Here is a 25571-nt window from a genome sequence, read left to right on the forward strand (position 1 = left end):
CAGATTAATTATTCTAAAAATAATATTATTTTAATAGTTTAATATTAAATTTAATTTGATACTTATCTTAATAGTATTTTATTCATTTAATATAAAATTGATTATCTTAATATGAAATTTAATTTAATGTTGATCTTGTAGATAAACATTATATTATTTTAATAAGATTTAATATTAAATTTAATCAAATATTTATATTGATAAATATTATTTTAATTTAATATTAAAGTAATTAAGTTTAATCATAGTTGAACTCTCTAAACTCTCCCTATATAAAGAGAGTCTTGGATTATTATTTACCCACTCTTGAATTCAAGAGAAGGTTGTAAAGAGAAAATTATCTGAAGAGATTATTCTAGAAAATTTCTAGATATATTTTTCTAATTTACAACTTGACCCAAAAGTTTAGAGAAATTACAAAATTAACCCACTAGTAATTTTTGTGAAAATTTTTCTAATTCGAAGCGAACCCACACCCGGTAGACATGAGCTTGAAGATAGTGAAGAAGACTACTCGGTTGAAGTGTTTATCCTAGACGAATTGAAAAAGGTACAATTTTTATTATGTGTTTATTACTTTAGATATCACAACCAAGATCTTGTTTTGAAAAAATTTTTAAAACTCTGCTTTTTCCCTAAATTTATTTTCCACAACGTTTTCCAAACCCGTTTTTCCAACATACGTCTTTACAAAGGGATTCCCCATGTCAACATCCATCACCACATGCCCAAACGGTTGTCCAACCCTTCTCACCAGTCGATTGCTCACCTTAGTCCTCAAATCTCCCTTTAATTGGACACAGTTTGATTATTGCTTGAACCACACAATTTCTGAAACTTCCTCTTCTTCAACCACAACTCAAACCATCCATCAAAATACTCATCCCATGATCATTAGAGAAAAAAAATCCACAAACCCCTAACCAAGATGAATCTCATTGCTATCCTTCATCAATAATCAGACGTTGAGCCTTGTACTATTAACCAAGCCCAAAAAGATCCCAAATGGAGACAAGCTATAAAATATGACTTTGATGCTCTTGTTTAGAATGGAACCTGGAACCTTGTTCCATCCTCTTATCTATAGAATCTTATTGGCTATAAGTGGATATTTTGTATTAACGACTTGTTGATGGTTCTACTGACAAGTACAAAGCTAGACTAGTTGCTAAAGGTTTTCATCAGCTACATGGTGTGAATTATCATGACACCTTTAGTCTAATTTTCAAGCCAACAACAATATGCCTTGTTACATGGCCCAATCTCTGAGATTTGTTGAGCGAGACAACCCAACACCATGTATGCAAATTAAAGAAAGCTATATATAGACTCAAGCAGGCCCCACAAGCTTGGTACCTTGAACTTCGGTAATTCCTCATTACGTCTGGGTTCACAAACTCTCATGCAGACACTTTTTTATTCATACTCAACTTAGGTGCCACTACAATATATCTACTTGTTTATGCATATGACATTGTTATCATAAGTACCGACACTAATGTTATTTAATGCTACATTGATCTCCTAGCACAACATTTTTCAATCAAGGATCTTGGTGCTTTGTCTTATTTTATCTACATTAAAGTTTTCACCACTCTGTTTGGTCTATTGCTTACTCAAAAGTGCTACATCATTGGTTTTCTTGCCCGAAAAGAAATATCTAGTGCATACCCTGTTGTTACACCACTTTCTACTGATAGAAATCTCACACTTTATTGAAGTATAACACTGACTGACTACAAAGAATATAGAACCATTGTTGGTAGTCTACAATATCTTTGCCTCATCCACCCAGATATAACGTATGCTGTCAACAAGTTGTTTCAATTCATGAATTGCCTGAAATATAAACATTGGAATGTTGCAAAATGACTACTTCAGTATATGTGCGGCACATTAACTCATGGATTATTTCTTAATAAACGAAATCCACTTTCTCTTCATGCCTTCTTAGGTGCAGATTAAGCTGGCAACACGATTATACATTTATGAGTGCTTATATGATCTATCTTGGATGTCATTCTATTTCTTGGTCATCCACAAAACAACACAATTACTTGGACATCGATAGAAGCTGAGTATCGATCAATTGTCGCTAATACTTTAGAAATCAATTGGATTTGTTCTATTCTCATAGAGCTTGGAGTCAATCTTCATACACAGCCTCTTATTTATTATGACAATGTTGGTGCCACCTACCTCTACTTTAATCCAGTCTTTTATTCACGAATGAAACATGTAAAAATTGCTTATCACTTTATTCAGGATCAAGTTCAATCAGACGCTCTTCGTGTTACTCATGTCTCCTCAACAGATCAACTTGTCAATGCTCTTACCAAATCGCTTCCATGAAAACGCTTCCGAGAACTAAAGATCAAGATTGGTGTCTCCACTGGAGCTACATGTTGAGGGGGCATATTAAAGAATTAATTCCCAAAGATGTTCTCTATTTTGTAATTAGTTGTAATCCCCTAATTTTAGTTTAGTTCTTATTTATGTTGCCCAATTTGTGTATATATATTCCTTCTTAATTAATGGAAAATCAAGCCATTTTTTTCCAATATTCTACTCTATAGTCCTGATAGGAAGATATCAAAGTAATCTAGGTATTGACCACTAGAGAGTTGCAAAGAAAGTTTTGAGATATCTTAGAGGTTCAAAGGATTACATGCTTATGTACAAACGATTAGACAATTTGGAGGTGATTACCTACTCCGATTCAGATTTTTTTGGCTGTGTTGATTCATGTAAATCAACATCAGGTTATATATTTATGTTTGCTGGTGGAGCTATATCTCGAAGGAGCATCAAGTAGATTTTAACTGCTACTTCTACTATAGAGGCTGAGTTCGTTTCATGTTTTGAGGCTACCTCACATAGAGTATGGTTAACGAGTTTTATTTTTGGGCTTAGACTTGTGGATTCAATTTCTAGGCCGTTGATGGTATATTGTGACAATTCAGTTGTTGTATTTATGACTGAGAACGACAAAAGCGAAAGTCAAAGTAAACATATCGACATTAAGTATTTAGCCATAAGGGAAGTTGTTAAAGAAAAGAAAGTAGTCATTGAGCACAATAACACTGAGTAGATGGTAGTTGATCCTTTGACTAAAGGCATGCCACCACAAAAATTTAATGACCATGTTGTCACTATGAAACTTGTTCCCACCTTATAAATTTTTTTATAAGAACAATTATAAAAAAAACTTTGTTAAGTTTGATGTTTCTCATATTTTGTGCACACATTAATTTGATTATTTCGAGAAATGTCACTAGTGTTTGGACTTGAAATAAACATTGGGTTTATTCATTAAGGAATTTGGGCTAAAGCATTGAGACGTGATATATTATTATACATTGAAGATACTACTGAAAATCTAAGAGAGAGTATTGCCATGATTCATGTATTATGTTTCAACTTTAAGTATTCGTCGGCAATACGAACCAAGTGGAAAATGTTGGAACTGCTGTGGTTTGTGGGGCCATTCCCACGTTTCCCTTGCCTCCCACTTTTGTGTTGCATAGTGGTTAGTGGGAACTACCTTTGTATGTGAGACAGTGGGACATGTAGTTAGTGGTTTTTTATGGGGAGCCACCACTATAAATACCAATTAGCTTAAGGTCCCTAAGCACCAAAAAAAAAAAGAAAAAGGAATTTCATTTTAAAGATAATGAGTTATACACCATCTAGTGATGTTTTCAAGTACTTAGAAGACTTTGGCAGTTTTAAGTTTTTCATATAGCTAAATTCAACGTCCTCGTTGGTGGTTTGACGTGCTGGACGGTGGTGTCACAAATTTAGATTTTGACATTTGATTCAAGCAATGACTAGAGGTATTTATGTTTGATCTTTTCCATTGCCCTATATTATAAACAGTCATTTATGCTAACATGAGATTCATCCAACTATACTATTTAGAATGAAAATTCCCTGCCCCTAACCCTTTCCCCCATTTGCATCCCTCAATATTATGCCTTTCTTTTTTTAAGTTGTAATTCATTTTTTTAATAAAATAAAAGTGTTTTCCTTAAAATCTTGGATGAAATTGTAATTAACTTTCAAATTCTATATTGATAGAAAAAAATGTTAAAATTAATAGAATATAATAAATAAAATATTAATCCTAATCGTCATGTTTTTTTAATTTATAAAATAGAAAAATGAGTATAGTTGCGGATTGGGCTACTCCAAGTTTCGAGAAGTTGGTTAGTAAATTAATTTCGTTTCTTTTTTCATCAAGTTAATTTCCTATTCAACTCGAGAAAAAAAAAGTCAATTTGAAAAAAAAAAGAGTTATTGACTCTTGTTTCTTTTATAAAATAAAAACGTTTTCTTTTGTTAAATTAAATTTGTGAACCATTTTTAATAAAAAATTTAAACTCAGTTTTCAAATTATATATTAATGGTAAAATACTTAAAATTAATAGAAAATAAAAGTACTTCAATTAAATCTGAATTATTAAACCAATCAATTAATATTTTCAATGGATTAAAATTTTAATTTATTTTTATAGATAAATCAAATAATAAATATAAGTGTAATATAATTAAAAAGGGTCAGATATAAGTAAATCTAAACCAAGAAACTCAATTTTTCCCTAAATCAATTTTTCAATTTAAGTATTTTTTTTGTTTAATAGAGAATTAAATAAAAAGTAATAATTAACTTGTCAAAACTCAACTTATTAAATTAGTCTAAACTTCGACTATATTAATTTTTTATTCTATAAATTAAAAAAAATATGACATGGGGTTAATTTTTTATTTTGTATAATTGTTTTTATAAATTATCTTATATTAATTTCATATTTCTCTAATTAATAATTTAGTTTGAAAAAGTAGCTACAAATTTATCCAAATTTAAAAAAAAAACACTTTTATTTTAAAAAAATGAGTTTCAACTAAAAATCTAGATCCCTAATAAAGTTATGCCACATGTTTTTTTTTCTTTTAGTTGTAGTTCATTTTTTTAATAAGATAAGTGTTTTCTTCTTTTAAATCTTGAATAAAATTGTAACTAAAATTTTAAACTATATGTTAATCGGAGAAATATTAAAATTAATATATATAAACAGTTATAAAATATAAAAAGTTAACGCAAGTCATTGTAATTTGTTAATTAAAGAATAGGTAAAATTAATAGAAAATAAAAATAAACAAAAACGTTGATGATAAGTTAAAAATTAATCCAAATCATTATAAATTTTTATTTAAAAAATGAATTACAATTAAAATGGAAAAAATAAAAAACACGTGGCGCTGTTTAGTTTTGGGGGCATTGTTTAGGGATGGGGAATTTCTATTCACTGCTCCAATGCCTATATAAACCTCAATACCATGCTTTGTTTTTCTCACTCACAACTATTCAGATAAAGAACTTTGTTTCATTTGCTTCATTTGTTTCGAAATCTTTCAACAAAAATGGCCTCTTTCAATTGCTTTGCTTTAGCATTCTTGATGGCTTTGTCATTTGCAAGCATTGATGTTGGGGTAGCAGCTCGTCACCTTCTGCAGCAGCATCAAACGCAAAGTTTGCCATCTTTCCCTAATCTCCCAACGCCATCCCGACCATCATTCCCATGGCCCGGGGCGCTTCCTCCACTTCCTACCACATTGCCAACAGGACTGCCCCCTCTGCCAAGCATTCCCTCAGTCCCCACAATCCCAATTGCAATCCCCCCTATTCCTTTCTCTTCTCCACCATTGCCATCTTTCCGTAATCTCCCAAACCCTGGGGCGCTTCCTCCACTTCCTACCACATTGCCAAGAGGACTGCCCCCTCTGCCAAGCATTCCCTTAGTCCCCACAATCCCGACTGCAGTTCCCTCTATTCCTTTCTTTTCTCCACCACCTTCTCGTTCTACTCCTTGAAATACCTTTTTTTTTTCTATCTGCTGCATACTGGATCTGGTTTAATAAGATTTTTAGTTGTCTTTGTGTCTTTATTATGAGTGTTGATTTCTTCCACATATATTCGTATGTATAAACGAGAGTTCTTCAATTCCCATTATTTGTTTTATTTTGATACGTTATTGCTTATTATATATGGGGTATTTATATATTAATGTTATGTCCATGAAGTAATTAATTACTGTTATACCATTGTTAACATGAGTTTGGCTAATTAAAAAAAGAATCAAACGATAAATGCAGCCAAGATAGTGAGCAGCCATACATCGAGAATATGCGACTGCTGATATAATGATTCCTGCTTCATCATCTCTTCGAAGTTATCCATTTACATACAATTACTTTCCTGTTTAGATACATTCCCAAGATAATATTTTATATGAATGTCCACTTATGTACTAAATTAGGGTGGTGGGTTTTCAACTAATTTGTGTGTCTTGTTTTAATACTATATGAAAATATTAATGTTTTTAAAATTAGACCGGTGGTCGAATCAATTAAATTATTGATTCTTTATCTAATAGGTTCAACCACCGATACAATTAATTTACTATTTAACAATATAAAATAATATTAATTATTAAAAACCTCAATCAAACTCATCCATTTTGGAGGCTTTGAATTTTAAAATCCAATCAAGCACATCTATTTTAGGCCTGTAATAAGAAAAGAGTAAAATAAGAAAACCTAGAAGAATCTTATCATTAATCTATACTTTTCAAATTCATTTTCTCATTTCTTTCCCACCTATCCTCTCTCCGCCTTTCATCTTTCCTAATTTTTCTTTTTTTCCTTTGATTGGTTGAATGTTATAAGTCCAACATAGGTTTTTTACCAAAAAAAAAAAAGAGAGAGCTTATTTTAGTAGAGAAAGTAAGAAAAAAGTGGTGCTTTTTTTTTAATGATGTGTTTGATTTCATTGAGTGCAGAGATGAAGTATAACAAAAGCTTAAGGGATTTGGGGTGAATTTTTTTGTTTTTCTAGTTTAGAAAATGTGAAAATACGGTTTAATTGGTTCAATCGGTCGATGGTTTGTGATTTAATTGCAGTTTACTCTAGTCCTCGGGTTAATTTCTTGGTCTGTTCGGTCCAGTTTCAATAACATTGCGAAACACCCAACACCATTTTTTATGCACTAGTGAAAATTTTGGTCCGTATCGGTTGCAACAACTTATTCTGATCAATTCTAGTCGCACCTACCAAAACATAGTGCACCGCTCAGTTCCGATCAATTTCAAGGGTTCTTGTTGAGGCTAATTCCTACGTCTGCACTATAAAGACTAAGGAAATGTTTCGAGCCTTAGCTGTGTGAGAAATTAAAGTTCCCAATTTTTTGTACGACTTTTCTATTCTTGTAGGATCGTATTGATTTAGCGATACCAGTGACGACAATTTTATACTCCCCCTTCATGTAATAGAGGTCGGATTTCACCTGCCTCTACACCATTTCTTCAGCCACTTTCTTGAGGATTATGGGATCACCCCCTAAACAGTTATCTAGGTTCTTCTAGTGGATTGCGATGGCTTATTTCATCGATTATTGTCATCATGATGCGGAGCCATTGCTCGTTGTTTTTTAACATCTGTATCAACTAAAGTCCCACAATCGAGAGAGGTTATCAAGTCTATACTATTTCACTCCTTGTAAAGACGTAGAATATATCATTTCTAATAAGTGCTCCAACCTCCGTTTTAATCAAAGTAAGTATATTCGGGTAAAGTTTAAACTTATTGATGGCTTTGGTTTTCCAACTGCATGGTCATTGCCAAGTAAGGATGTGTGCTTAACTCAGTGAAATATTACGACAGAAGGAGGTTGGGTGCAATTTGAGAGGCTTCGCAAAGGTCATATTCTACATTTGGAGGATGTCTTGACCTTGAGGAATGTATTCTAACACTTCATGGAAAAATTTAGCCCCAACGGATGGAAATATGGTGATAATAGTAAAGAAGCTAATGTAGTTGGGGTGTAGTCTGAGAAGTTCATGTGGCCGTATGGGCCAAAGATGACCTAGGACTGATACTGTTGGGATACAAAGAAGAACCAAGAAATTACTTCTATAGTTTCTGTACAATGAGGCCTCACCCTTGGTTCTCATTGCTTTCGCCACATGTAGAAAGTGTTGTGAACCCTAACTTTCTTATTGTTACTGATGATATTAGATGTAGCGCCTCAAAATTTTATATTTTGTTTTGCGAAATTGTGACACAAGTGTGTATTTGCTTCAATAGTCAAGTGTTCTGCGTGTGTGTGTGAGGTCCCAAGTTCAAGTCATGTTTTGGGTAAATTTTGGTATTTTTTCTAAATAAAGCCTTAACTTTGATCAATAGGCTTTTATTTGATTGTTTGTAAAATCATATCAGAATGGGCCTGCTGGTCTGGTGGATAAGTGGAGTGTTGGATTACTGAAGGTCTTGAGTTTGAATCCCTGGATAGGTAATGTTTTTGCTCGATCGGCTAGAGAAGAAGTTGAGTTCTAGCAAAATGCTGAGTAGTGGGGGAGTTGGTAGAGAGAATTAAGGGGAAAGGATTAGGGGTTATCAGATTTTCTAGATATCTTTTCATTTTTGCTCCTGTCGAATTTTTTCCCCTTTTCTTGCCGAATTTTTCCCCATCTCTTTCTTTTCAATTTTACTTCCCCTTTTACTGAAATCGTACCTTCTCCTCGTCTCCTTTGACGTTTCATTACATAGCATCGGTAAGTGAAATTTTGGATATATTGTAAAATGTGTTTTTTTTGTACTAATTGGGATTATATCGATTCCTTGGGCAGCGGCGAATTCTGAACAAAAGGACTCGTCTTTCGTGGAGTCTTAGTTGAATCTTTTGAGGTGTTGGGGGTAAGATTTAATCATTCGACGATTGATTTTTGGTTTCGGATTCGATTTGTATTCGATAGTTAAGTGATTTACTGAGTGAAATATTGGTCAATTATAGGTTCTAAAGTGCTCAAGAATCGTTTTAGCATCAAACAATAACAGATGTGTACCCAAAAATAAAAAAAACGAGGTTTCAGCGAAAGTCAAAAACCATTCTATCAACGCCACACAGGCGTGTGGTCGCCCGTGTGGTAGGTCATGTGATGGGACATGGGCGTGTGATCGACGAGCCATGCCGTGCGCAAGTGACACGGTCATGTAATAGCTGGGCCAGGTCGTGTACGACATACAGGCTCGACCTATTAGGCCATGTGGGCCCACACGGGCGTGTGGAATTCTGGGCCAGGCCGTGTGATCCACGTGGGCAAGACCAATTTGGGCTGTGTGGGCTACACGGGCATATGGACCCACACGGGCAGGCCACATGGGCGTGTGAGCCTATTTTTCTGAAATAATCTATAAGGTTGCACGGGTTGCCCAAGTCAACTGTGGACCTACTGTAGGGTCGGTAAGTATTACATGGACCCCTATTTATATGATTTGATTATATGGTATCCGTACTAAACTGAATGTATGATCTGTTAATAGCATATTTGCATGTCATGTATTGTATGCTGCATTGCATCAGGGATGGGTTAATGTATATGGAGGAAGTATTCTGAAAGGCTCCTAAGCCTGGTATCTGGCAGCACAACTGCGATTATCTGATTATGTCCACATTTTGGTACAGCATGGTGTGTAGGGATATGTGGGTCAATTTTATCCCCACATGGTGTGTAGGGTTAGATGGAGTTGGTGTGTAGAGGCTGGTGGGTAGGACTCTGTTAATCTATTCTGTTCTGCATACTATATCTGCGATGGGCTAAGGCCTTAATTTATATCTGACTCTGCATTTGAATGGGCTCCGGCCCCAGACTGTTTATTTCTGTCTTCCGATTAATATTCTGTATATTTGATATCTGTGGGGATTACACACTGAGTTGTGAAACTCACCATTTTCTATTTAATTTGTTCAGGTAATCCCCAGCACTAGGCGGATCGGTGTAGCGGAGGACTCGATAGTGGCCATAAGTAAAATTTTAGACTGACTCTCTATTTAGTTCCAGTTTTTATTACGTAATTGAGGATTTGATATAATTTTGGACTCGGACTATTTGGTTTTAATTCAGGACTTTATACGGGTTTATGATTATTTTAACTGTAACTCATCAAAACTTGGTTTTCCTAAAAACTAAGGTTTTCGTAAAAAAAATAATTTTTTCCCTAAAATAGAATGATTCTATAGCTTCCGCATAAAAGATATATGCTTTAATCATAACAGAGATTAAGTAACTGGAAGGATTTTATCTCGTCAAATTCGATTTCAAAACTCTATATCATGTGACATCCCCAGATTCGGCCATAACGTCCAGGCCGGGTTTGGGGTGTTACATTAGAATTGTTGGTGGTGTAGGCACAACTCGCGACACTGAAGAAAATTTGAATGTGTCTACTAATTTATCATGCAAAATCGACGAATACATGAATGTGTGAGCTTTTATGTTGGATATGTTCAAGAAGCGCAAGAGTAACACAGGGGTTGCTAATGTTGTGCTAAGTAGCGAGGAGGAAGAAGACATTGTGAGATTATAACAACACCAAAAAAAGAAGACAAACCACACTGGACCTTCTGCTATTATGGTTGCTATTGGGAAATGTGCCCATATTGTAGTAAACATGTAGCTGTTTTCTATGTATTTGAACGATAAATAAATAAATAAAGCTAATTTCACATTTCACTATTATGTCTTTTATATTTTGCATGCTTAGCGAAATTGTGACAAACAAACAAATACTTAACCAATGAGTTTGTTAGTTTTAGGGCTGCTTACAACTTAGGGAACAAGACGTTTACCTTAACTCAGCTAATGAAGGAATTACAATCCTATGAGTTGATGTTGAATGGTGGTAAACTGGTTCAGGAGAAACCTGATGCAAACTTAACTATGGGCCCCTCATCCTCTAAGGGGAAACAAAAAGCTAAGGGAAAGAAAAAATTGACTAAGTCTTCGATTCCACTTCGTGTGGATAGGAAGAAGGCTAAGAAGTCAAAAGATCCTAAAAAGATCTAATGTTTCTTCTACAGTAGGAAAGGGCATTTCAAATCAAACTGTAAGGAGTACTTGGATCACCTAGTCAAAATAGGCAGCATTTCAAATCAAACTGTAAGGAGTACTTGGATCACCTAGTCAAAATAGGCAAACGTATAAAACTCTTTATGGTTAAAGCTTGCTTAGTGGAAGAATCAATTGACAACTGGGTTATTGATTCTAGATCCACTAACCATGTGTGTGTTTCTTTACAAGGGTTTAATGAAATGAGAAGTTTGCATGACAAGAGCCTCTCATTGTGGACCGGAGATTGGAGTTATGTTTTAGCTAACGCAGTAAGAGAAGTTATTTTACCCTTTGATAATTTCAGGAAGATTGTTTTAAAGAACATGTTTTATGTACCTCATTTTAAATGAAATTTAATTTCTGTAGCATCTTTATTTTATGACAGTTATACCGTGACATTCAATAAAGGGATTGCTATTCACAAAAATTGTCTTTAATCAGTAATGAATGGATGGAAAACAATCTCTACTTTATCAAACTAAATAACTACTTACTGCTTCAAACTAAAATAGTGAATAAAAAACATAAAACTTCTCACTCTAATGAGGGGTACCTATAGTACTTAAGACTTAGTCATATTAACCAAGAAAGAATTACTAGACTCGTGAAAGATGGTCCTTTAAGTATGCTTAAGGAAGTTAGTCTTCCACAATGTGAATCTTGCTTGAAAGGTAAAATGACTAAGAGGTCCTTTAATGCGAAAGGTACAAGGGTCAACCAACCTTTAGAACTTGTGCACACTGATGTATGTGGTTCTATGAGCATTAGTGCCCGAGGAAGTTACGATTATTATGTGAAGTTTATCGAAAACTATTCTCGATATGTATATGTGTATCTAATGCATCATAAAAGTGAAACCTTTGATAAATTTCAAGAGTTTCATGCGAAAGCGGAAAAGCAATTAGGTTTATCCATAAAGAATTTCCAGTCTAATCGAGGTGGGGAATATTTTTCCAATGAGTTCTTAGGATACCTCATAGAGAATGAGATTTTATCCCAGTTGACTATGACGGGTACTCCACAATATAATAGTGTAGCTGAGAGAAGGAATAAAATCTTGCTTGACACGGTTCATTCAATGTTAAGTTATTTACAACTTCTTTCTTCCTTTTGGGGATATGCGATACAAACGACTTGCTATATTCTGAATGATGTGCCAACCGAGTCTTCTTGTAAGACACCATATGAATTGCTGCATGAAAAGAAAACAACTTTAAATTACTTTAGAATATGGGTTTGTCTAGCACACATTCTGGATAAGAATGCTAAGAAGTTAGATACACGGACAAAATTGTGCATGTTTGTAGGATATTGAAGAAGAACAAAATGAGGATTATTTTACAATATAAAAGATAATATGATTAAAGTTTCTACTCATGCTACTTTTCTCAAGGAAAGCTACATGGATAACTTTAAGCCTCGAAGTAAAGTGGTACTAGAGGAACTTTCGGGAGTGGTAGAACAATCACCAAGTTCAATTCTCGAGAAAGTTGAAGAAAAACCTGCAAACGATCAACAACATAGGGGAATCTGTTGAGTGGGAAAGTTTCTAAGAAACTAGACTTCCGCTATGATGGTAATATTTATAATACGGAAGCCAATCATGAGAATGATGATCCACTCATTGACGAGGATGCTATACAGGGTGTTGATTCCAAGCTCTAGAAATAGGCCATGGATGCCTAGATAGATTCTATGAAATCCGGTACGGTGTGGGAACTTGTAGACTTACTAATTGGTATTAAACCCATAGGGTTTAAATGGATCTACAAGAAGAAGAGAAATGTAGAAGCGAAAGTGGACACACACAAAGCTAGACTTGTAGGAAAAGGCTGCACACAGAAAGAAAGTATCGATTACGATAAAACCTTTTCTCTGATAGCCATGCTCAAGTCTATCTACATGCTCTTATCCATTGTCCCTACTCTCAATTATGTGATTTGGAAAATGGATGTTAAGACAACATTCTTGAATGACTATCTTAATTAAACCATTACATGGCTCAACCCACTGACTATGTTGTCAAAGGAAATGAGCAGAAAGTTTGCAAACTGCTAAGATCCATTTATGGACTTAAGAAAGCATCCCACTCATGGAATAAAAGATTTGATCAAACAATTTTAGATTTGAGCAAAATTCTATTGAACCTTGTGTTTATAAGCATATAAATGACAAAAAGGTGGTCTTCCTCGTTTTGCATGTCGATCATATTCTACTTATCAAAAACGATGTAGGAGAATTGTCATTGGTTAAAATGTGGTTAGCTCAATAGTTTAGCATGAAGGACTTGGGTGAAGCTAAATATATTCTTGGAATTTGAATCCTTGGGGATCAGAAGAATAAAACAATAGCACTATCTCAAACTTTATACATCGATAAGGTACTGGAATGTTTTGCAATGACCGATGTAAAGCTAGTCGTTCAATTGAATGTATCAAGTTTTCATATTTCTTTAGATGATTGTCCTAAGGCAACAGAAGAAAGAGAGCATATGAGTAAGATTCCATACGCTTCGGCAGTTGGAAGCTTTATGTATACGATGCTTTGCACATATTCAGATATTTTTTTTGTAGTAGGAATGGTTAGTTGATATCAGGCAAATCCAGGTCTCAGGCATTGACAATCTGTAAAGCATATATTAAGGTATCTTAAAAGAACTAGGGATTATATGCTTGTGTAATCTAGGAAGGACCTTACTTTGTTGAATACACAAAATCAGACTTTGAAACTTGCAATGATTCGAGGAAATCGACTTTAGGAAATGTATTCGTTCTAGGCTGTGGAGTCATAGAATAGAGAAGTCTAAAACAAACTTGCATTGCTGACTCTACTATGAAGGCCGAGTATGTAGCTACTTCTGAGGCAATGAAAGAAGCAACATGGCTTCGAAAGTTCGTAACCGAACTTGAAGTTATTCCTGGTATGGAAAAAGCTATAACATTGTATTGTGATAACATTGTTGTAATAACAAATACCAAGGAAATGAGAAGTCACAAGAGGACGAAACACATTGATCGAAAATATCACTTGATACGAGATGCAGTAGCCAAATGAATTGTAGATGTGATGAAAGTAACTTCTAAAAGTAACCTTGTGGATTTGTTTACTAAGACTCTTGTAACTAGGGGTTTTAACAAACATGTCGAGGATTGGAACGACGAAAATGTGCAAGTGTACACAATCGTATCAAGTAATAAAGTGACAAGTAAATTTCGAGTTATCGTGCCCACAGGGACCATGAAAGAAATAATCTCTTGAACATTTTTCAATGCCAATTCAAACAATTAATCAATCGTCAAAAGCACATAAAAAATCAAGTGAGGTAACAATATATTTCTATATTGAAATACTTTAATCACAATAATCTTACAAGTTATGCAAGGCTAATGTATCGTTTAATACTGTTGCTAATTTAACCTTCAGCTACCTTAGAAGATTAAACATGAACTAATTAAATACTTCATCAATTAATTATAATTCCAATACGTTTAATAATTAATTCATTTGTTACCTAACATTTTATAATGCAAGTATAACATAAGCATGATTTTATTTAATTGAACAACTTACCAAGGCTTATAACAACACAAACATGATTTTAACAATTTAAGTGGACATATTGCAATCAATCCAACACGAATTAAATTTAAGTCATTTTAGTTAGAACAAGAACAAAAAAACAACAATTATTCATATTTATTATCACAACATAAATAAGAAAATTAAAGAGAAGGGAACTAGGAAACAAATCCAGGATTTCTCTGAAGCCAGATTAGTGCGCTGCTCTTATTCTCTGCTTGTTCTGTTGAACTGAGGCCTCTATGAACAATTAAATGGTGCTATTCCAAGGTAGAAGCAGACTCTTTTTCAAGAGGGAAATCGACAAGGGAAATGGACAAGAAAAAGGGAAAAACAAAGGAGAGAAAGTAAGTGAAAGAGAGAGAGATGTGCGGAATAACGTAGAAAAAAAGAATATTTATAGGTGGGAGTGACTACTAAAAATAGAAAATAATTAGCACCATAAATTCCACTTGGCCGATCACACATGGAGCAAAGTTTGAATGTTTCAAACTTTGCTAAATTTAGCTTAGGGCAAATCTTCAAAAGCTCAAATAGTAGAGGGGTTTGAATGGAGTTTAAGAAAACTTTGAGGGCTGTTTTGCAAGAACAAAAATCAGAAAAAAATAAGTTGATTAGGCCAGCTTGTTGGACGGTTTTGGGCTACCAATTTGATTGTTGGATCAGTCTTCAATGTTTAACACACTGGGCCATTTTCTCCTTCAAGTTTTATATTAATTTGTAGCCCAATTAAATTTGGATAAAAATTAAATATAAAATATATAAAATAATAATTTGGACCGTACTTGGCCGGAAAAATATTCAGCCTTGCTCTTGGTTCACTCAATGCAAAAATATCTCCAACGGTTCAAGCCTTTCGAGGTGTTTGCCGAGCCAGTTTTCACCTTTTGTGCAAAATTGTCGAAAATAAACCAAATTTGTAAAAATTTATTATAAAAATAATTAAAATTCAATAAAGTACAAATTTTGACAAAATTTACTACGTAACTGAATAAATTAGGGCTCAAAAGGTGCTGAAAAAGCCTATATATTTTTGTGTTTCCAAGGATATGAGAATGCGAAAAATGACACATTTACTTCACTAGGAAAAGTGGGAGATTATCGGGAAATGTGTTCATATTGTAGTAAACATGTAACTAGTTTCTATTTATTTGAATGATGAGTAAATAAATAAAGTTAATTTCACATTTCACTATTATATCTTTTGTATTTATGTCTTTTATATTTTGCATGCATAGTGAAATTGTGACAGGAAAATATTAGCTCATTGATTGTCTAAAGTTCAAACTGAAGATAAGTGACATTGTAAAGAACATTTACATTGCAAGAAAGACAACTTACTTCAGTAGATAATCTAAATGAGTTCGTAATCCAGTAAAAGAATCAAAGTGAGCATTTGATTCAAATACTAAGAAGGATTATTATGTCGCCTACAATTCCAATTGAGGAGATGGCTAGTATTGGCAATTGGAGTAGTTGACTCCTCAAGTAGAGGCATAAATGTATTCATTGGTAGAATGATACATTGGATTAAACCCAAGATGAATTAATCCTGAATCCGTTTGTGAATTAATTTACTTGTGACGTTCAAGGTATGATTTACATAAATTCTGAGTTAGTCACTAACCATGCATATGGAACTCATGTGCTTTGATATAAGTGGAGGCTTATGCTCTAAAGATGATTGAGCCCATAACTGGTATGTTGGGCACATGACTTGTGTATGGCATGGCTTTACTAGCAATAGTAGAATTCATAGCTCAATTAAAGAGTTAATGATATCCTGGCATTGGCATTGTGTGGATTGATAAACATGGAACGTGGTGACGAGTTACTTGTTCTCGAATAAGCAATTTATCACAGTCATTTGTTAACAGTGATCATATTAATCATTAAGAAGACACAATAGTGACAATGAGATAAAATATAATTGTATTGAGTGGACGGATTTAACTTAAAGGAATCAAGGATATCATATGAGGGTAATACACACATGACGAGGTAATTGGACAAAGCAGTTGGATGGATTGCTTTCATGAAGATGATACAATAAGGAGTTTTCAATCATGGTACTTCTTGTGGACTGGCTTCATGATTAAGTAATTGCGAATTATCGGAACAATGCTTCTTGACATAATTGCAATCACTAGAGCCTAATTGTATATGTCCGATTGGTCTCTCTACTAGCTCAACAAAAGCTTAATCAGATTGCATTTGAATCAGAAGAAAATTCTATGACTTTAGGAATAATTTAATTAAGTCGATTTATTCGATGTAGAATTAAATTAGGTGATTGTGAGAATTGTTCAACTAGAGAATTTGATTAAAAAAATTCATAAAAAATTAATTTGGAAAATCTAAGTGATTTTTGGAAAAATTAATTTTAATAAAAAAAATTTAATCAAATCAAATAAAATTAATATGATATTTTTGGAAGTTAATTTTCAAGTTAGACAATTGGCCCAATATGTAATTGAACTTGAAAATTAGACCTGAGGTCGTAAATTGGGCACAGGAGCCCAAAACCAAGACCAAGACCCAAAAACTGGTTGAACCGGGCCAAGTATGTGAAACTGGGCCAATAGTCCAACTGGTGGCTAGACTAGACCGGTTGGGTCGTCATTGACCCAGATTGAACTGACATCAATCGAACTGACTCGGGGTGCCGTAAGGGTGTCGCACTAGCACTCGAGAGTGCTGTTGGCTGCGACGGCGACGTCCCAGTGACCAGTGGCAGTTGGTTATTGGTGGTTGAGTAGTAGAAAAGTTATACTCCTACTTGGACTCTACTAGAGAATTTGATTTTAGATTAACTATTTCAAAAATAATATTATTTTAATAGTTTAATATTAAACTTAATTTAATACTTGTCGTAATTTTATTTTATTAATTTACTATTAAACTGATTATCTTAATATTAAATTTAATTTAATGTTAATCTTGTAGATAAACATTCTATTGTTTTAATAAGATTTAATATTAAATTTAATCTAATATATATCTTGATAAATATTATATTAATTTAATATTAAAGTGATTAAGTTTAATTATAGTTGAACTCTTTAAACTCTACTTATATAAAGAGAGACTTGGGTCATTATTTACACATAGTTAAATTCAAGAGAAAGTTGTAGAGAAAATTCTCTAAAGAGATTATTCCAGAAAATTTTTAGAGGTATTTTTATGATTTACAACTTGACCCAAAAGTTTAGAAAAATTGAAAAATTACCTCACTGGTAATTTTTTTGAAAGTTTTTTGATTCGAAGTGAGCCCACACTCAACACATGTGAGCTTGAGTGTAACAGCTCGGTTTAGACCCTAGTCAGAACAGTGGTTTCGGGGCCACGAATCCGAGTGAGAAAAATATTTTAATATTATTTTCTGTGTTTAAAGTATGTGAATTGACATGTGTGAAATTTTTGTATGAAAATTTTATCGTTGTGTGCTCGATTTTATAAAAAAGACTTAATCGCATAAAATGTAAAAGTGGCATGTTATTTGTTAAAGTGCTATATTGCTATGTTATTTTTAATCTGGAGGCCTTAAAATGAAATTAGGCCATTTAATAATGGGATGGACGGTAAAAGACAACCATTATATGGTTTTCTAATTATTTTATAAAGGTTAATATGGTAATTTGTATAATAAAGTATAATAAAATAAAACATAAAGAAAATGTTGCATGTTCATCTTTTATTTTGACTTGGCCGAGTGTAAGAAAGAATGAAGCCATTTTTTTTGGGTAAAGGTTCGACACTTTCCAAGCTAAACTAAGGTATGAATTTTGTTCGGTTTTTGATAATTTTTACGCTTTTGAGATCGTTGCTTCGAATATTACTTAGTCTATGCTTCAATTTTTGAAATTGATGATGAATTTGAGATTTTTCATTGTTGATAATGTGATGAAATTTTTGTTTGATGATGAATAATAAATCTTTGATGTTTGATTTTCATGTTTAATTAAGTGATTTTTTGATAAAAATGTGTATTAAGGACTAAATTGAGAAATTTGTAAATTGAGGGGTCAAAATATGAAATAAATGAAAGAAATGGGTTGCTAGAGACCTAAGGTAAATTCAACCTAACATGGGTTTGATGAAATTTTGAGTAATTTGTGTTATTTTGAAATAAGGACTAAATTGTAAAAATGTGAACCGTTAGGGGCAAAAATGTAAAATGGCCAAATTATGTGTTCTTAGATAAAAATTAATGAAATGTTGAATAACTGAGTTAATTTTGATATTAATTAGATTGGCAAAAGTGGAAATCGGATTTGGATCAGGGAAAACCAAAGTGGTCGATTAGTCGTCCTGTTCCGATTATCGTTGTCCGAGGTAAGTTCATAAGTAAATAAATGTTGTTAAATTCAATTGTATATGTATTATATGTGCCGAATTGAATTATAATAAATATATGTGTATATATCGAAATGATTTAAGCATTGGAGAATTAGTTACGAGCTTGAAATGATCGAGTTACGACGTCTGAAAGCCCCGTATGAACCTTAGGAATAGCTAGGATACATATGTCATGACATAGGATTCCGATATGTGATGTGCGAGTAAGATCATGGCATCGATATATGTATGCGAGTAAGACCACATTTAATACGGTGGCATCGATATGTGATTCCGATATATGTGTGCGAGTAAGACCACGTCTTGTACGTTGGCATCGATATATATGGTTATGAGTAAGACCATGTCTGGGACATCGGCATCGTATTTGTTTCGTATAAGACCCTGTCTGGGACAATGGTATCGATATGTGATTTCATGTAAGACCACGTCTGGGATGTTGGCATTGTACGATATGTGTGATTATCCGAGTGTCCTATCCAATTCCGAATGGTTCAACGGGCTTCCTGAGAAATGAATAACTGTGTAAAAGTATATCCGATTCAGGTACATAAGTTTTGTTTATGAAATTCAGAAATGAAAGGTGAGTATGTATTTAAGAATTATATGTGAAATACATGACAATGAATGATAAATGTATGTAAATGAATTTTGAGTAAGTGTAATAGATGTAATGTATGAGAATGAGATGTGCTTTTGTGCTAGTGACTATGAACAAATGAACTAGATGAATCAAGTATGTATGAGATTTATATGCTCATTGAAAAATGAGGTAAATAAGGTTATTTAATGTAATCATATGAATTTATGAGTATGATGAATGTATATGTGGTTAAGATTTGTTAAATTCGTCCTAGATAAATTGATTTATATATATCATTGAGTTGATTTTATTTGCTTATGGCTTACTAAGCTTTTAAAGTTACTATGTGTGTTTTTCCTATGTTTAAAGAGTTTCGGAGATTTGGTCGGGTTGGAAGTCATAGGAGACCTCATCATACTATCCAGTTTTTGCTTCAGTAAATAAATGCTTTGAGATTTGGTTATGTGGCATGTATAGGCTTGTTTTGATATATTTGATTTTGAAATTTGGACATATATATATATATATATAGCCATGCGAAAATGGCTCGATTATAATGTTAAAGTTAATGTGTATATGGCTATGACTTAAACTTATTTTGGAAGTATCAAATGTGGTATAATTTGTGTGCTGGATGATTGTATAATATGGCTTAGTGATGAGGTAAAATGATGGATATGTATTTGGTTGTATATTGGCTTTATAGGTTCGGATCCAAATGGCTAGAAATGATGCTTATGGTTATGTAGATTTGATCATGATATATGTTCATGTGGGGAATTAGGTTTCATGGTACTTATATGTGGTGTGTTTGATATATGAATCAATTTGGAAATTGTTTATAAAGTGTTGTGTATTTGGTTATGTGATGAAAATATATATGATGATTATAATTAGCTTTTTGATTTGGCAATGATGGTCTAAATCATTTAGTCAAGTGTTTAGTAAAATGTTAATGTTAAATTTGTTGTATTGGTCTTATTATAAAGATTATTTATGTGTAAAATATATGTGTTTACTATGCCGTGGAAATAGTTTAATTTAGATTATTGTGCTAGCCGAATAATTCATGAGGTGAATAATTAGATATATGTGATTTGGCTTGATTATTAAATTTGTAAATTGGTTATTATTTGATTGGTAGTATGTGTTTTAAAATGGTTTATATTAATTAGGTAAAATGAGTACATGACGTGGATGTTTAAAAATTTTATACTTGATCATTTGGTGAGGTTATTTATACCAAATGTGTTTTGGTTTATTTGCCATGTGATATTGCATATTAATTATAATATGCACATGTATTGGAATAAAATACAATGCATGATTATATTTGACTAAACTTAGTAAAAATACGTATATGCTTATGAGACAATCACTTGTGAGTTGGCTTTTTAGTTTTGGTTTGTAATGGCAAGTTTGTATATATATATCATAATTAAATGGTTGGTATTTAGGTTAGATTTTATATGTCCCAATTGATTTTGTAAGAGTGATGTTTAGATATAATTATAGTATGAAAATAGACACGATATACTTCAATATGGATGTTTGAAAAATGGTTTAAATTGTTATGTCATATGCGCATAAATTTGTAATGTGAGAAGAGGTATATTTAATCTGTAAATGATGCTAGTTATTTCAGAGTTGTTTAAACATCAGCTAACCTTTAAACATTAGCTGGGAATGTAGGTTCACGAGTTGTTTCGGAGTTGTGAAGTTAACTTAGCAAACTCAAAAAATTCAGTTTGTAAGAATAACTCAGTTAACCTTTAAAAATTAGTGCGAAACGTAGGTCAGCGAGTTGTGTCGGAGTTTATCAGCTGGGAACATAGGTCTATAAGCTATTTCGGAGTTGCCAGCTTATATCAGCAAACTCAAAGAATTCAGGTTGTAAGCTTAACTTAGCTAACTTTTAAACAGCAATTGGGAACATAGGTCCGTGAGTTGTGTTAGAGTTTATTAGCTGGGAATGTAGGTCCATGAGCTATTTTGGAGTTGCGAGCTTAACTCAACAAACTCAAAGAATCTAGGTTGCGAGCTTAATTTAGCTAACCTTTGAACATCAATTGGGAATGTATTTCCATGAGTTGTGTGGGAGTTTATCAGTTGGGAACGTAGATCCATGAGCTATTTTAGAGTTACGTGCTTAACTCAACTAACTCAAATAGATGGAGGTTGTGAGACTCTCAGCTGAATTTTAAACATCAGCTAGGAACATAGGTCCATGAGCTGTGTCAGTAAACAGATAACTTAAGTACAAATATCTGTAAATAACATTTTGCATTAAAGAGTAAGAGACTATACACTGTACTTTTTCAAGTGACGAGCATTTCAAGTCTGTGACAGGACAGTGCCTTCCATTTTGGCCAACTTGTACACTCCATGTCCTATTTTCTGTACGACCCTATTGGGTCCCTCTTAAATAATGCCATCTTGACTTGTTGCGATGCAGGGAAACTTTCCTCAGTATTCCTCAATACCAGGTCATCTTGTAACATCCTGATTTTCGGGTTTTTCGCAATTCTTGATATTTTAAGTAAGTTTCTAAAATTTGGTATGTGATTATGGAATTCATAATTTGAGTATGTAAATGGGCTTATGGAAGGCCCATGTGTTGGCCAAAACTCGGTAGAATTTTCAAAATGTGGACTTAAGAGTTAGGGGTTCTGGCTAGGTGACATTATGTAAAGTTGTGGGAGCAATGTATCACAAAAAGAGCTGTAGTAAAGTGGCAAGGGTGACGCCACTAAGCTCCTAAAAAGGTGGCGTGTGGAGCATAGGGGAAGACATGGGATCGATTCCCTGTGTTGGCAAATAAGGTTATTTATTTTTATGAGCAGGAAGGGTAAGTGATGGAACCCAGGTGGATTCTGTTGGAGGAGTTTGAATTAGTCAAGTGCATGGATTAAGGAGTGATAAGGGGAGAGATTTTAGGGATGATGGAGAGATAAGGGGGAGCGTATCTAGGAGAGATTTTAGGAGATTTGAAATGGGGGAAGTGATGGCCGACCAAGGGGGAAGGTTAGTGTAAATTCGGCTATTGGATTTTAGGGTGGCATTTTCCTCTTTTGTTTTCTTTCTTTCTTCCCACTTGTGCCGATTTTTCTTAAGCAATTCCTCTTTTTTCTCTTCCATTATTTTGTCCATAAACTCTTTACACCCATTCTTCCTCTCTTTCATTTATAGTAAAATTTGAACTCATCCTTCTTTTCATTGCTAATCGAATAGCAACAAGCCAAATCCCGAAGGAGGCAAGGGAAGTCGATTTCTCCATAAAGGTATACACTTGTTCTTTTTTCTTTTAGCCGATTCATGTTATGTCAGAAGCCTTTCAACTCTTTTTTCAACACCCTTTTTGATCCATAACCACTTCTTCTTCAGTGATCCAAAAGCCGAAAGCACAACATCCTTGGGTGACTTGGTGGCCGATTCTTAGGATCCTTGTGGTGCGATTTTTGCTAGTGTTTTGAAGCTGGGACTGCGTTGAATCAGAGTTGACACGGGATTGGAATCGTTTGGGTAGGTGAACCTTGGTAAGTGCTCGTAGCTTTAATCAATTCGGTATTATGGAGGTTAAGAAAAGTCGAAACCCCTCTAGTTTAGGGAGGTGGCCGAATATGGGTATAGGCTTTATAGGGTTCTTCTTTTAATATTTTTATGGTTTCTATAGTGGAGGGGCAGCAAGGCGTAGTGTTGATTTGGATTAGCTTAGATCACCGGAGTGGCTAGATCTCGTCATAAATCTCGGTAAAGGTAAGGTGCCTAAGGCCATTATGGATGGTGGCCGAATGTGTAAGTGTTAATATTAGATGGTTCTTGGTTTGGTTCAATTATTGTGAGCTGATTTATTAATGGTTTATTATAGGAGAAATCGTGTAGGAGATCTCGTTGAGGAATATCGCAAAACAGGTGTGTAACGAACTCTTTTTCATAGCTTAAAGCGCTAAATGCCGAAAAGCCGAAATGCCGAAATTCTGGCATGTCGAGGACTTGTGAGCTAGCGAACGCTCATTAGTGAGTTAGATTTGTTGAGATGATGATTGGGAACATTGGAAACGGTAAGAGCGCGAATTTTAGCGTTCACGGTAAGTTGGGCCTCGAGGGGTCAAAGTGGGCCCAATGGGCTTTCGGGCCCATTTGTAAAAAAAATTTGTAGAAAAGGAAAACCTACTAAGTTGCACATCGAGACTGATAAAACCGTTACGAAATATAGGCTAAGTAGGGCCTATTAGGGGTTTTATGCCTAATAACTCGATTTCGCTAAAAATGGGCCAGAATCACTGTTTGCACCCATGAATTGTTAGTAACCGTTAATGAACATGAAAACCCTAATTTTTGGTAAAATTACGGGATTACCCTTATAACATGAAAATGATCGTTTTGCCTTTAGGTAAAAATGACCATTATACCCCTAGGGTTTATATATGAATTTAATACATGGGGTTTTGATAAACATGGTATGTATGATATGCACATGACATGTATGATATGCACATGATATGTATGAAAGGCACATGATGTGTTCATAAATGCATTGGGTTGGGTTTTTATATGGATGGAGGAAGTGAAAAAGGGCTTATGCCTCAATTATCAAAAGGGCTTATGCCCTAGTTATTAAAAGGGCTTATGCCCCAGTTATTAAGAGGGCTTATGCCCCAGTTATTAAGAGGGCTTATGCCCTAGTTATTAAAAGGGCTTTTGCCCCAGTTATTAAAAGAGGCTAGGCCTACAGTTATATGATAAATCAGCTATGCTGCCAGTGGAGAGTAATGGTTGGGTGGGTTGAGTTATTCCCCACATGGTGTGTTGGTTGGTACGGGTGGAGAGTAGCGGATGGTGGGTCGAGTAGTCTCCCCAAATGGGCTTGCATTCATTTATTTTTTTATTGACGATACATGTGATATTGAAATGGGCCTATGGGCCATACCGTTTACAGTAAAAGGCTTCGGCCTAGTTATATGATTTATGAAAAGGCTACGGCCTAGTATATACACATTGAGATTGGACTTGGGCTAAGGCCCAGCAGGCTGATATTGCTTTGGGCTCTGAAAGGGGCTTGTTGCACACTGAGTTTCCAAACTCACCCCCTTTCCTTAACCTTGCAGGTGAGCCTTGATGTGGGGACTTGGAGCCGGAGGGGATTTAGAGTGGCCACGGTGATCGCCTTTGGGCTTTTAAATAAGCATTGGTTTTCTTTAAATTTCCTTTAATTTTTATTTATTATTGGGTTGTAATAAGGCCATTTTAACTTTTCTTTTACTTCTTTTCGGGATTATTTTATTTTTAATAACTTTAAAACTGGTTGATAATTATACAAATGGGCTAGACTTAGGACGTGTTTTCCAAATGATACTTGATTTCAAAATATCACAACACCATGATTATTTGATTTATTAAAGACGCCCACTTAAACAAATTTAAACTCGATATAACAAAGTGTGGCAATGGTCGTGGGCATGTCTAGGATTGGATCCAATCGAAGAGCTTGGTACTTAAGTAGCCTTCATGGCTCACCTCTTCTGTCTCGGATACCTACCTGGTGCCCAGCTTCCATTCACTTTGTTAACTCAACAAGATATATGGTTTTTAAAACACTAACACGGAACATGGGTTTTCAACTCCAATGTGGCACGTTAGATTCGGCCATAACGTCTGGGCCGAGTTTGGGGTGTTACATTTAGTGGTATCATAGCCTAGGTTGCAAAAACTCGGCTGTGGATCGGGTCTGAAAATTTTTCGAAAACTTAGGCCTAAGAAGGGTATTTTTGGAAATGGTTTTTGAATTTTTTTTCAAAGATGTTTTACAGAGTATACATGTTAAAATGGTACAAGTTTTTCTGTTTTAAACAAGAGTGCCAAAATAAGGGTGCTTTCAAATCAAAATTTTTAAATTTTTACCTTTTATAAGAAACAATATGGCTTTTTGAGTTTTAAATGGATTGGAGAAAGAAGTGGCGCACTGAATCCCCGGTACCAAGTCTATAAGTATATTTTCCTTACGATATATGGTAATGATATGATGCTATGAATAGAATTGAGACCCTACTATGATACTTTAGATAGGGTAGAGCTGTAAAACGGTAGGAATGAGACTGTA

At 34.1% G+C, this 25571-nt stretch overlaps 1 long non-coding RNA gene across 1 annotated transcript; it reads left to right on the plus strand.

Annotated features, from left to right (window-relative positions):
- Positions 1-3626: 3626 nt before the first annotated feature.
- On the plus strand, positions 3627-9959 carry LOC121212408 (uncharacterized). Its single transcript, XR_005907523.1, has 4 exons — positions 3627-3836; positions 8689-8755; positions 8853-9302; positions 9811-9959. It is a non-coding gene; the product is annotated as an uncharacterized lncRNA (long non-coding RNA).
- The last annotated feature ends 15612 nt before the right edge of the window (positions 9960-25571 follow it).

This window comes from Gossypium hirsutum, chromosome A13, assembly GCF_007990345.1.
Source record: "Gossypium hirsutum isolate 1008001.06 chromosome A13, Gossypium_hirsutum_v2.1, whole genome shotgun sequence".
Lineage (NCBI taxonomy): Eukaryota > Viridiplantae > Streptophyta > Magnoliopsida > Malvales > Malvaceae > Gossypium > Gossypium hirsutum.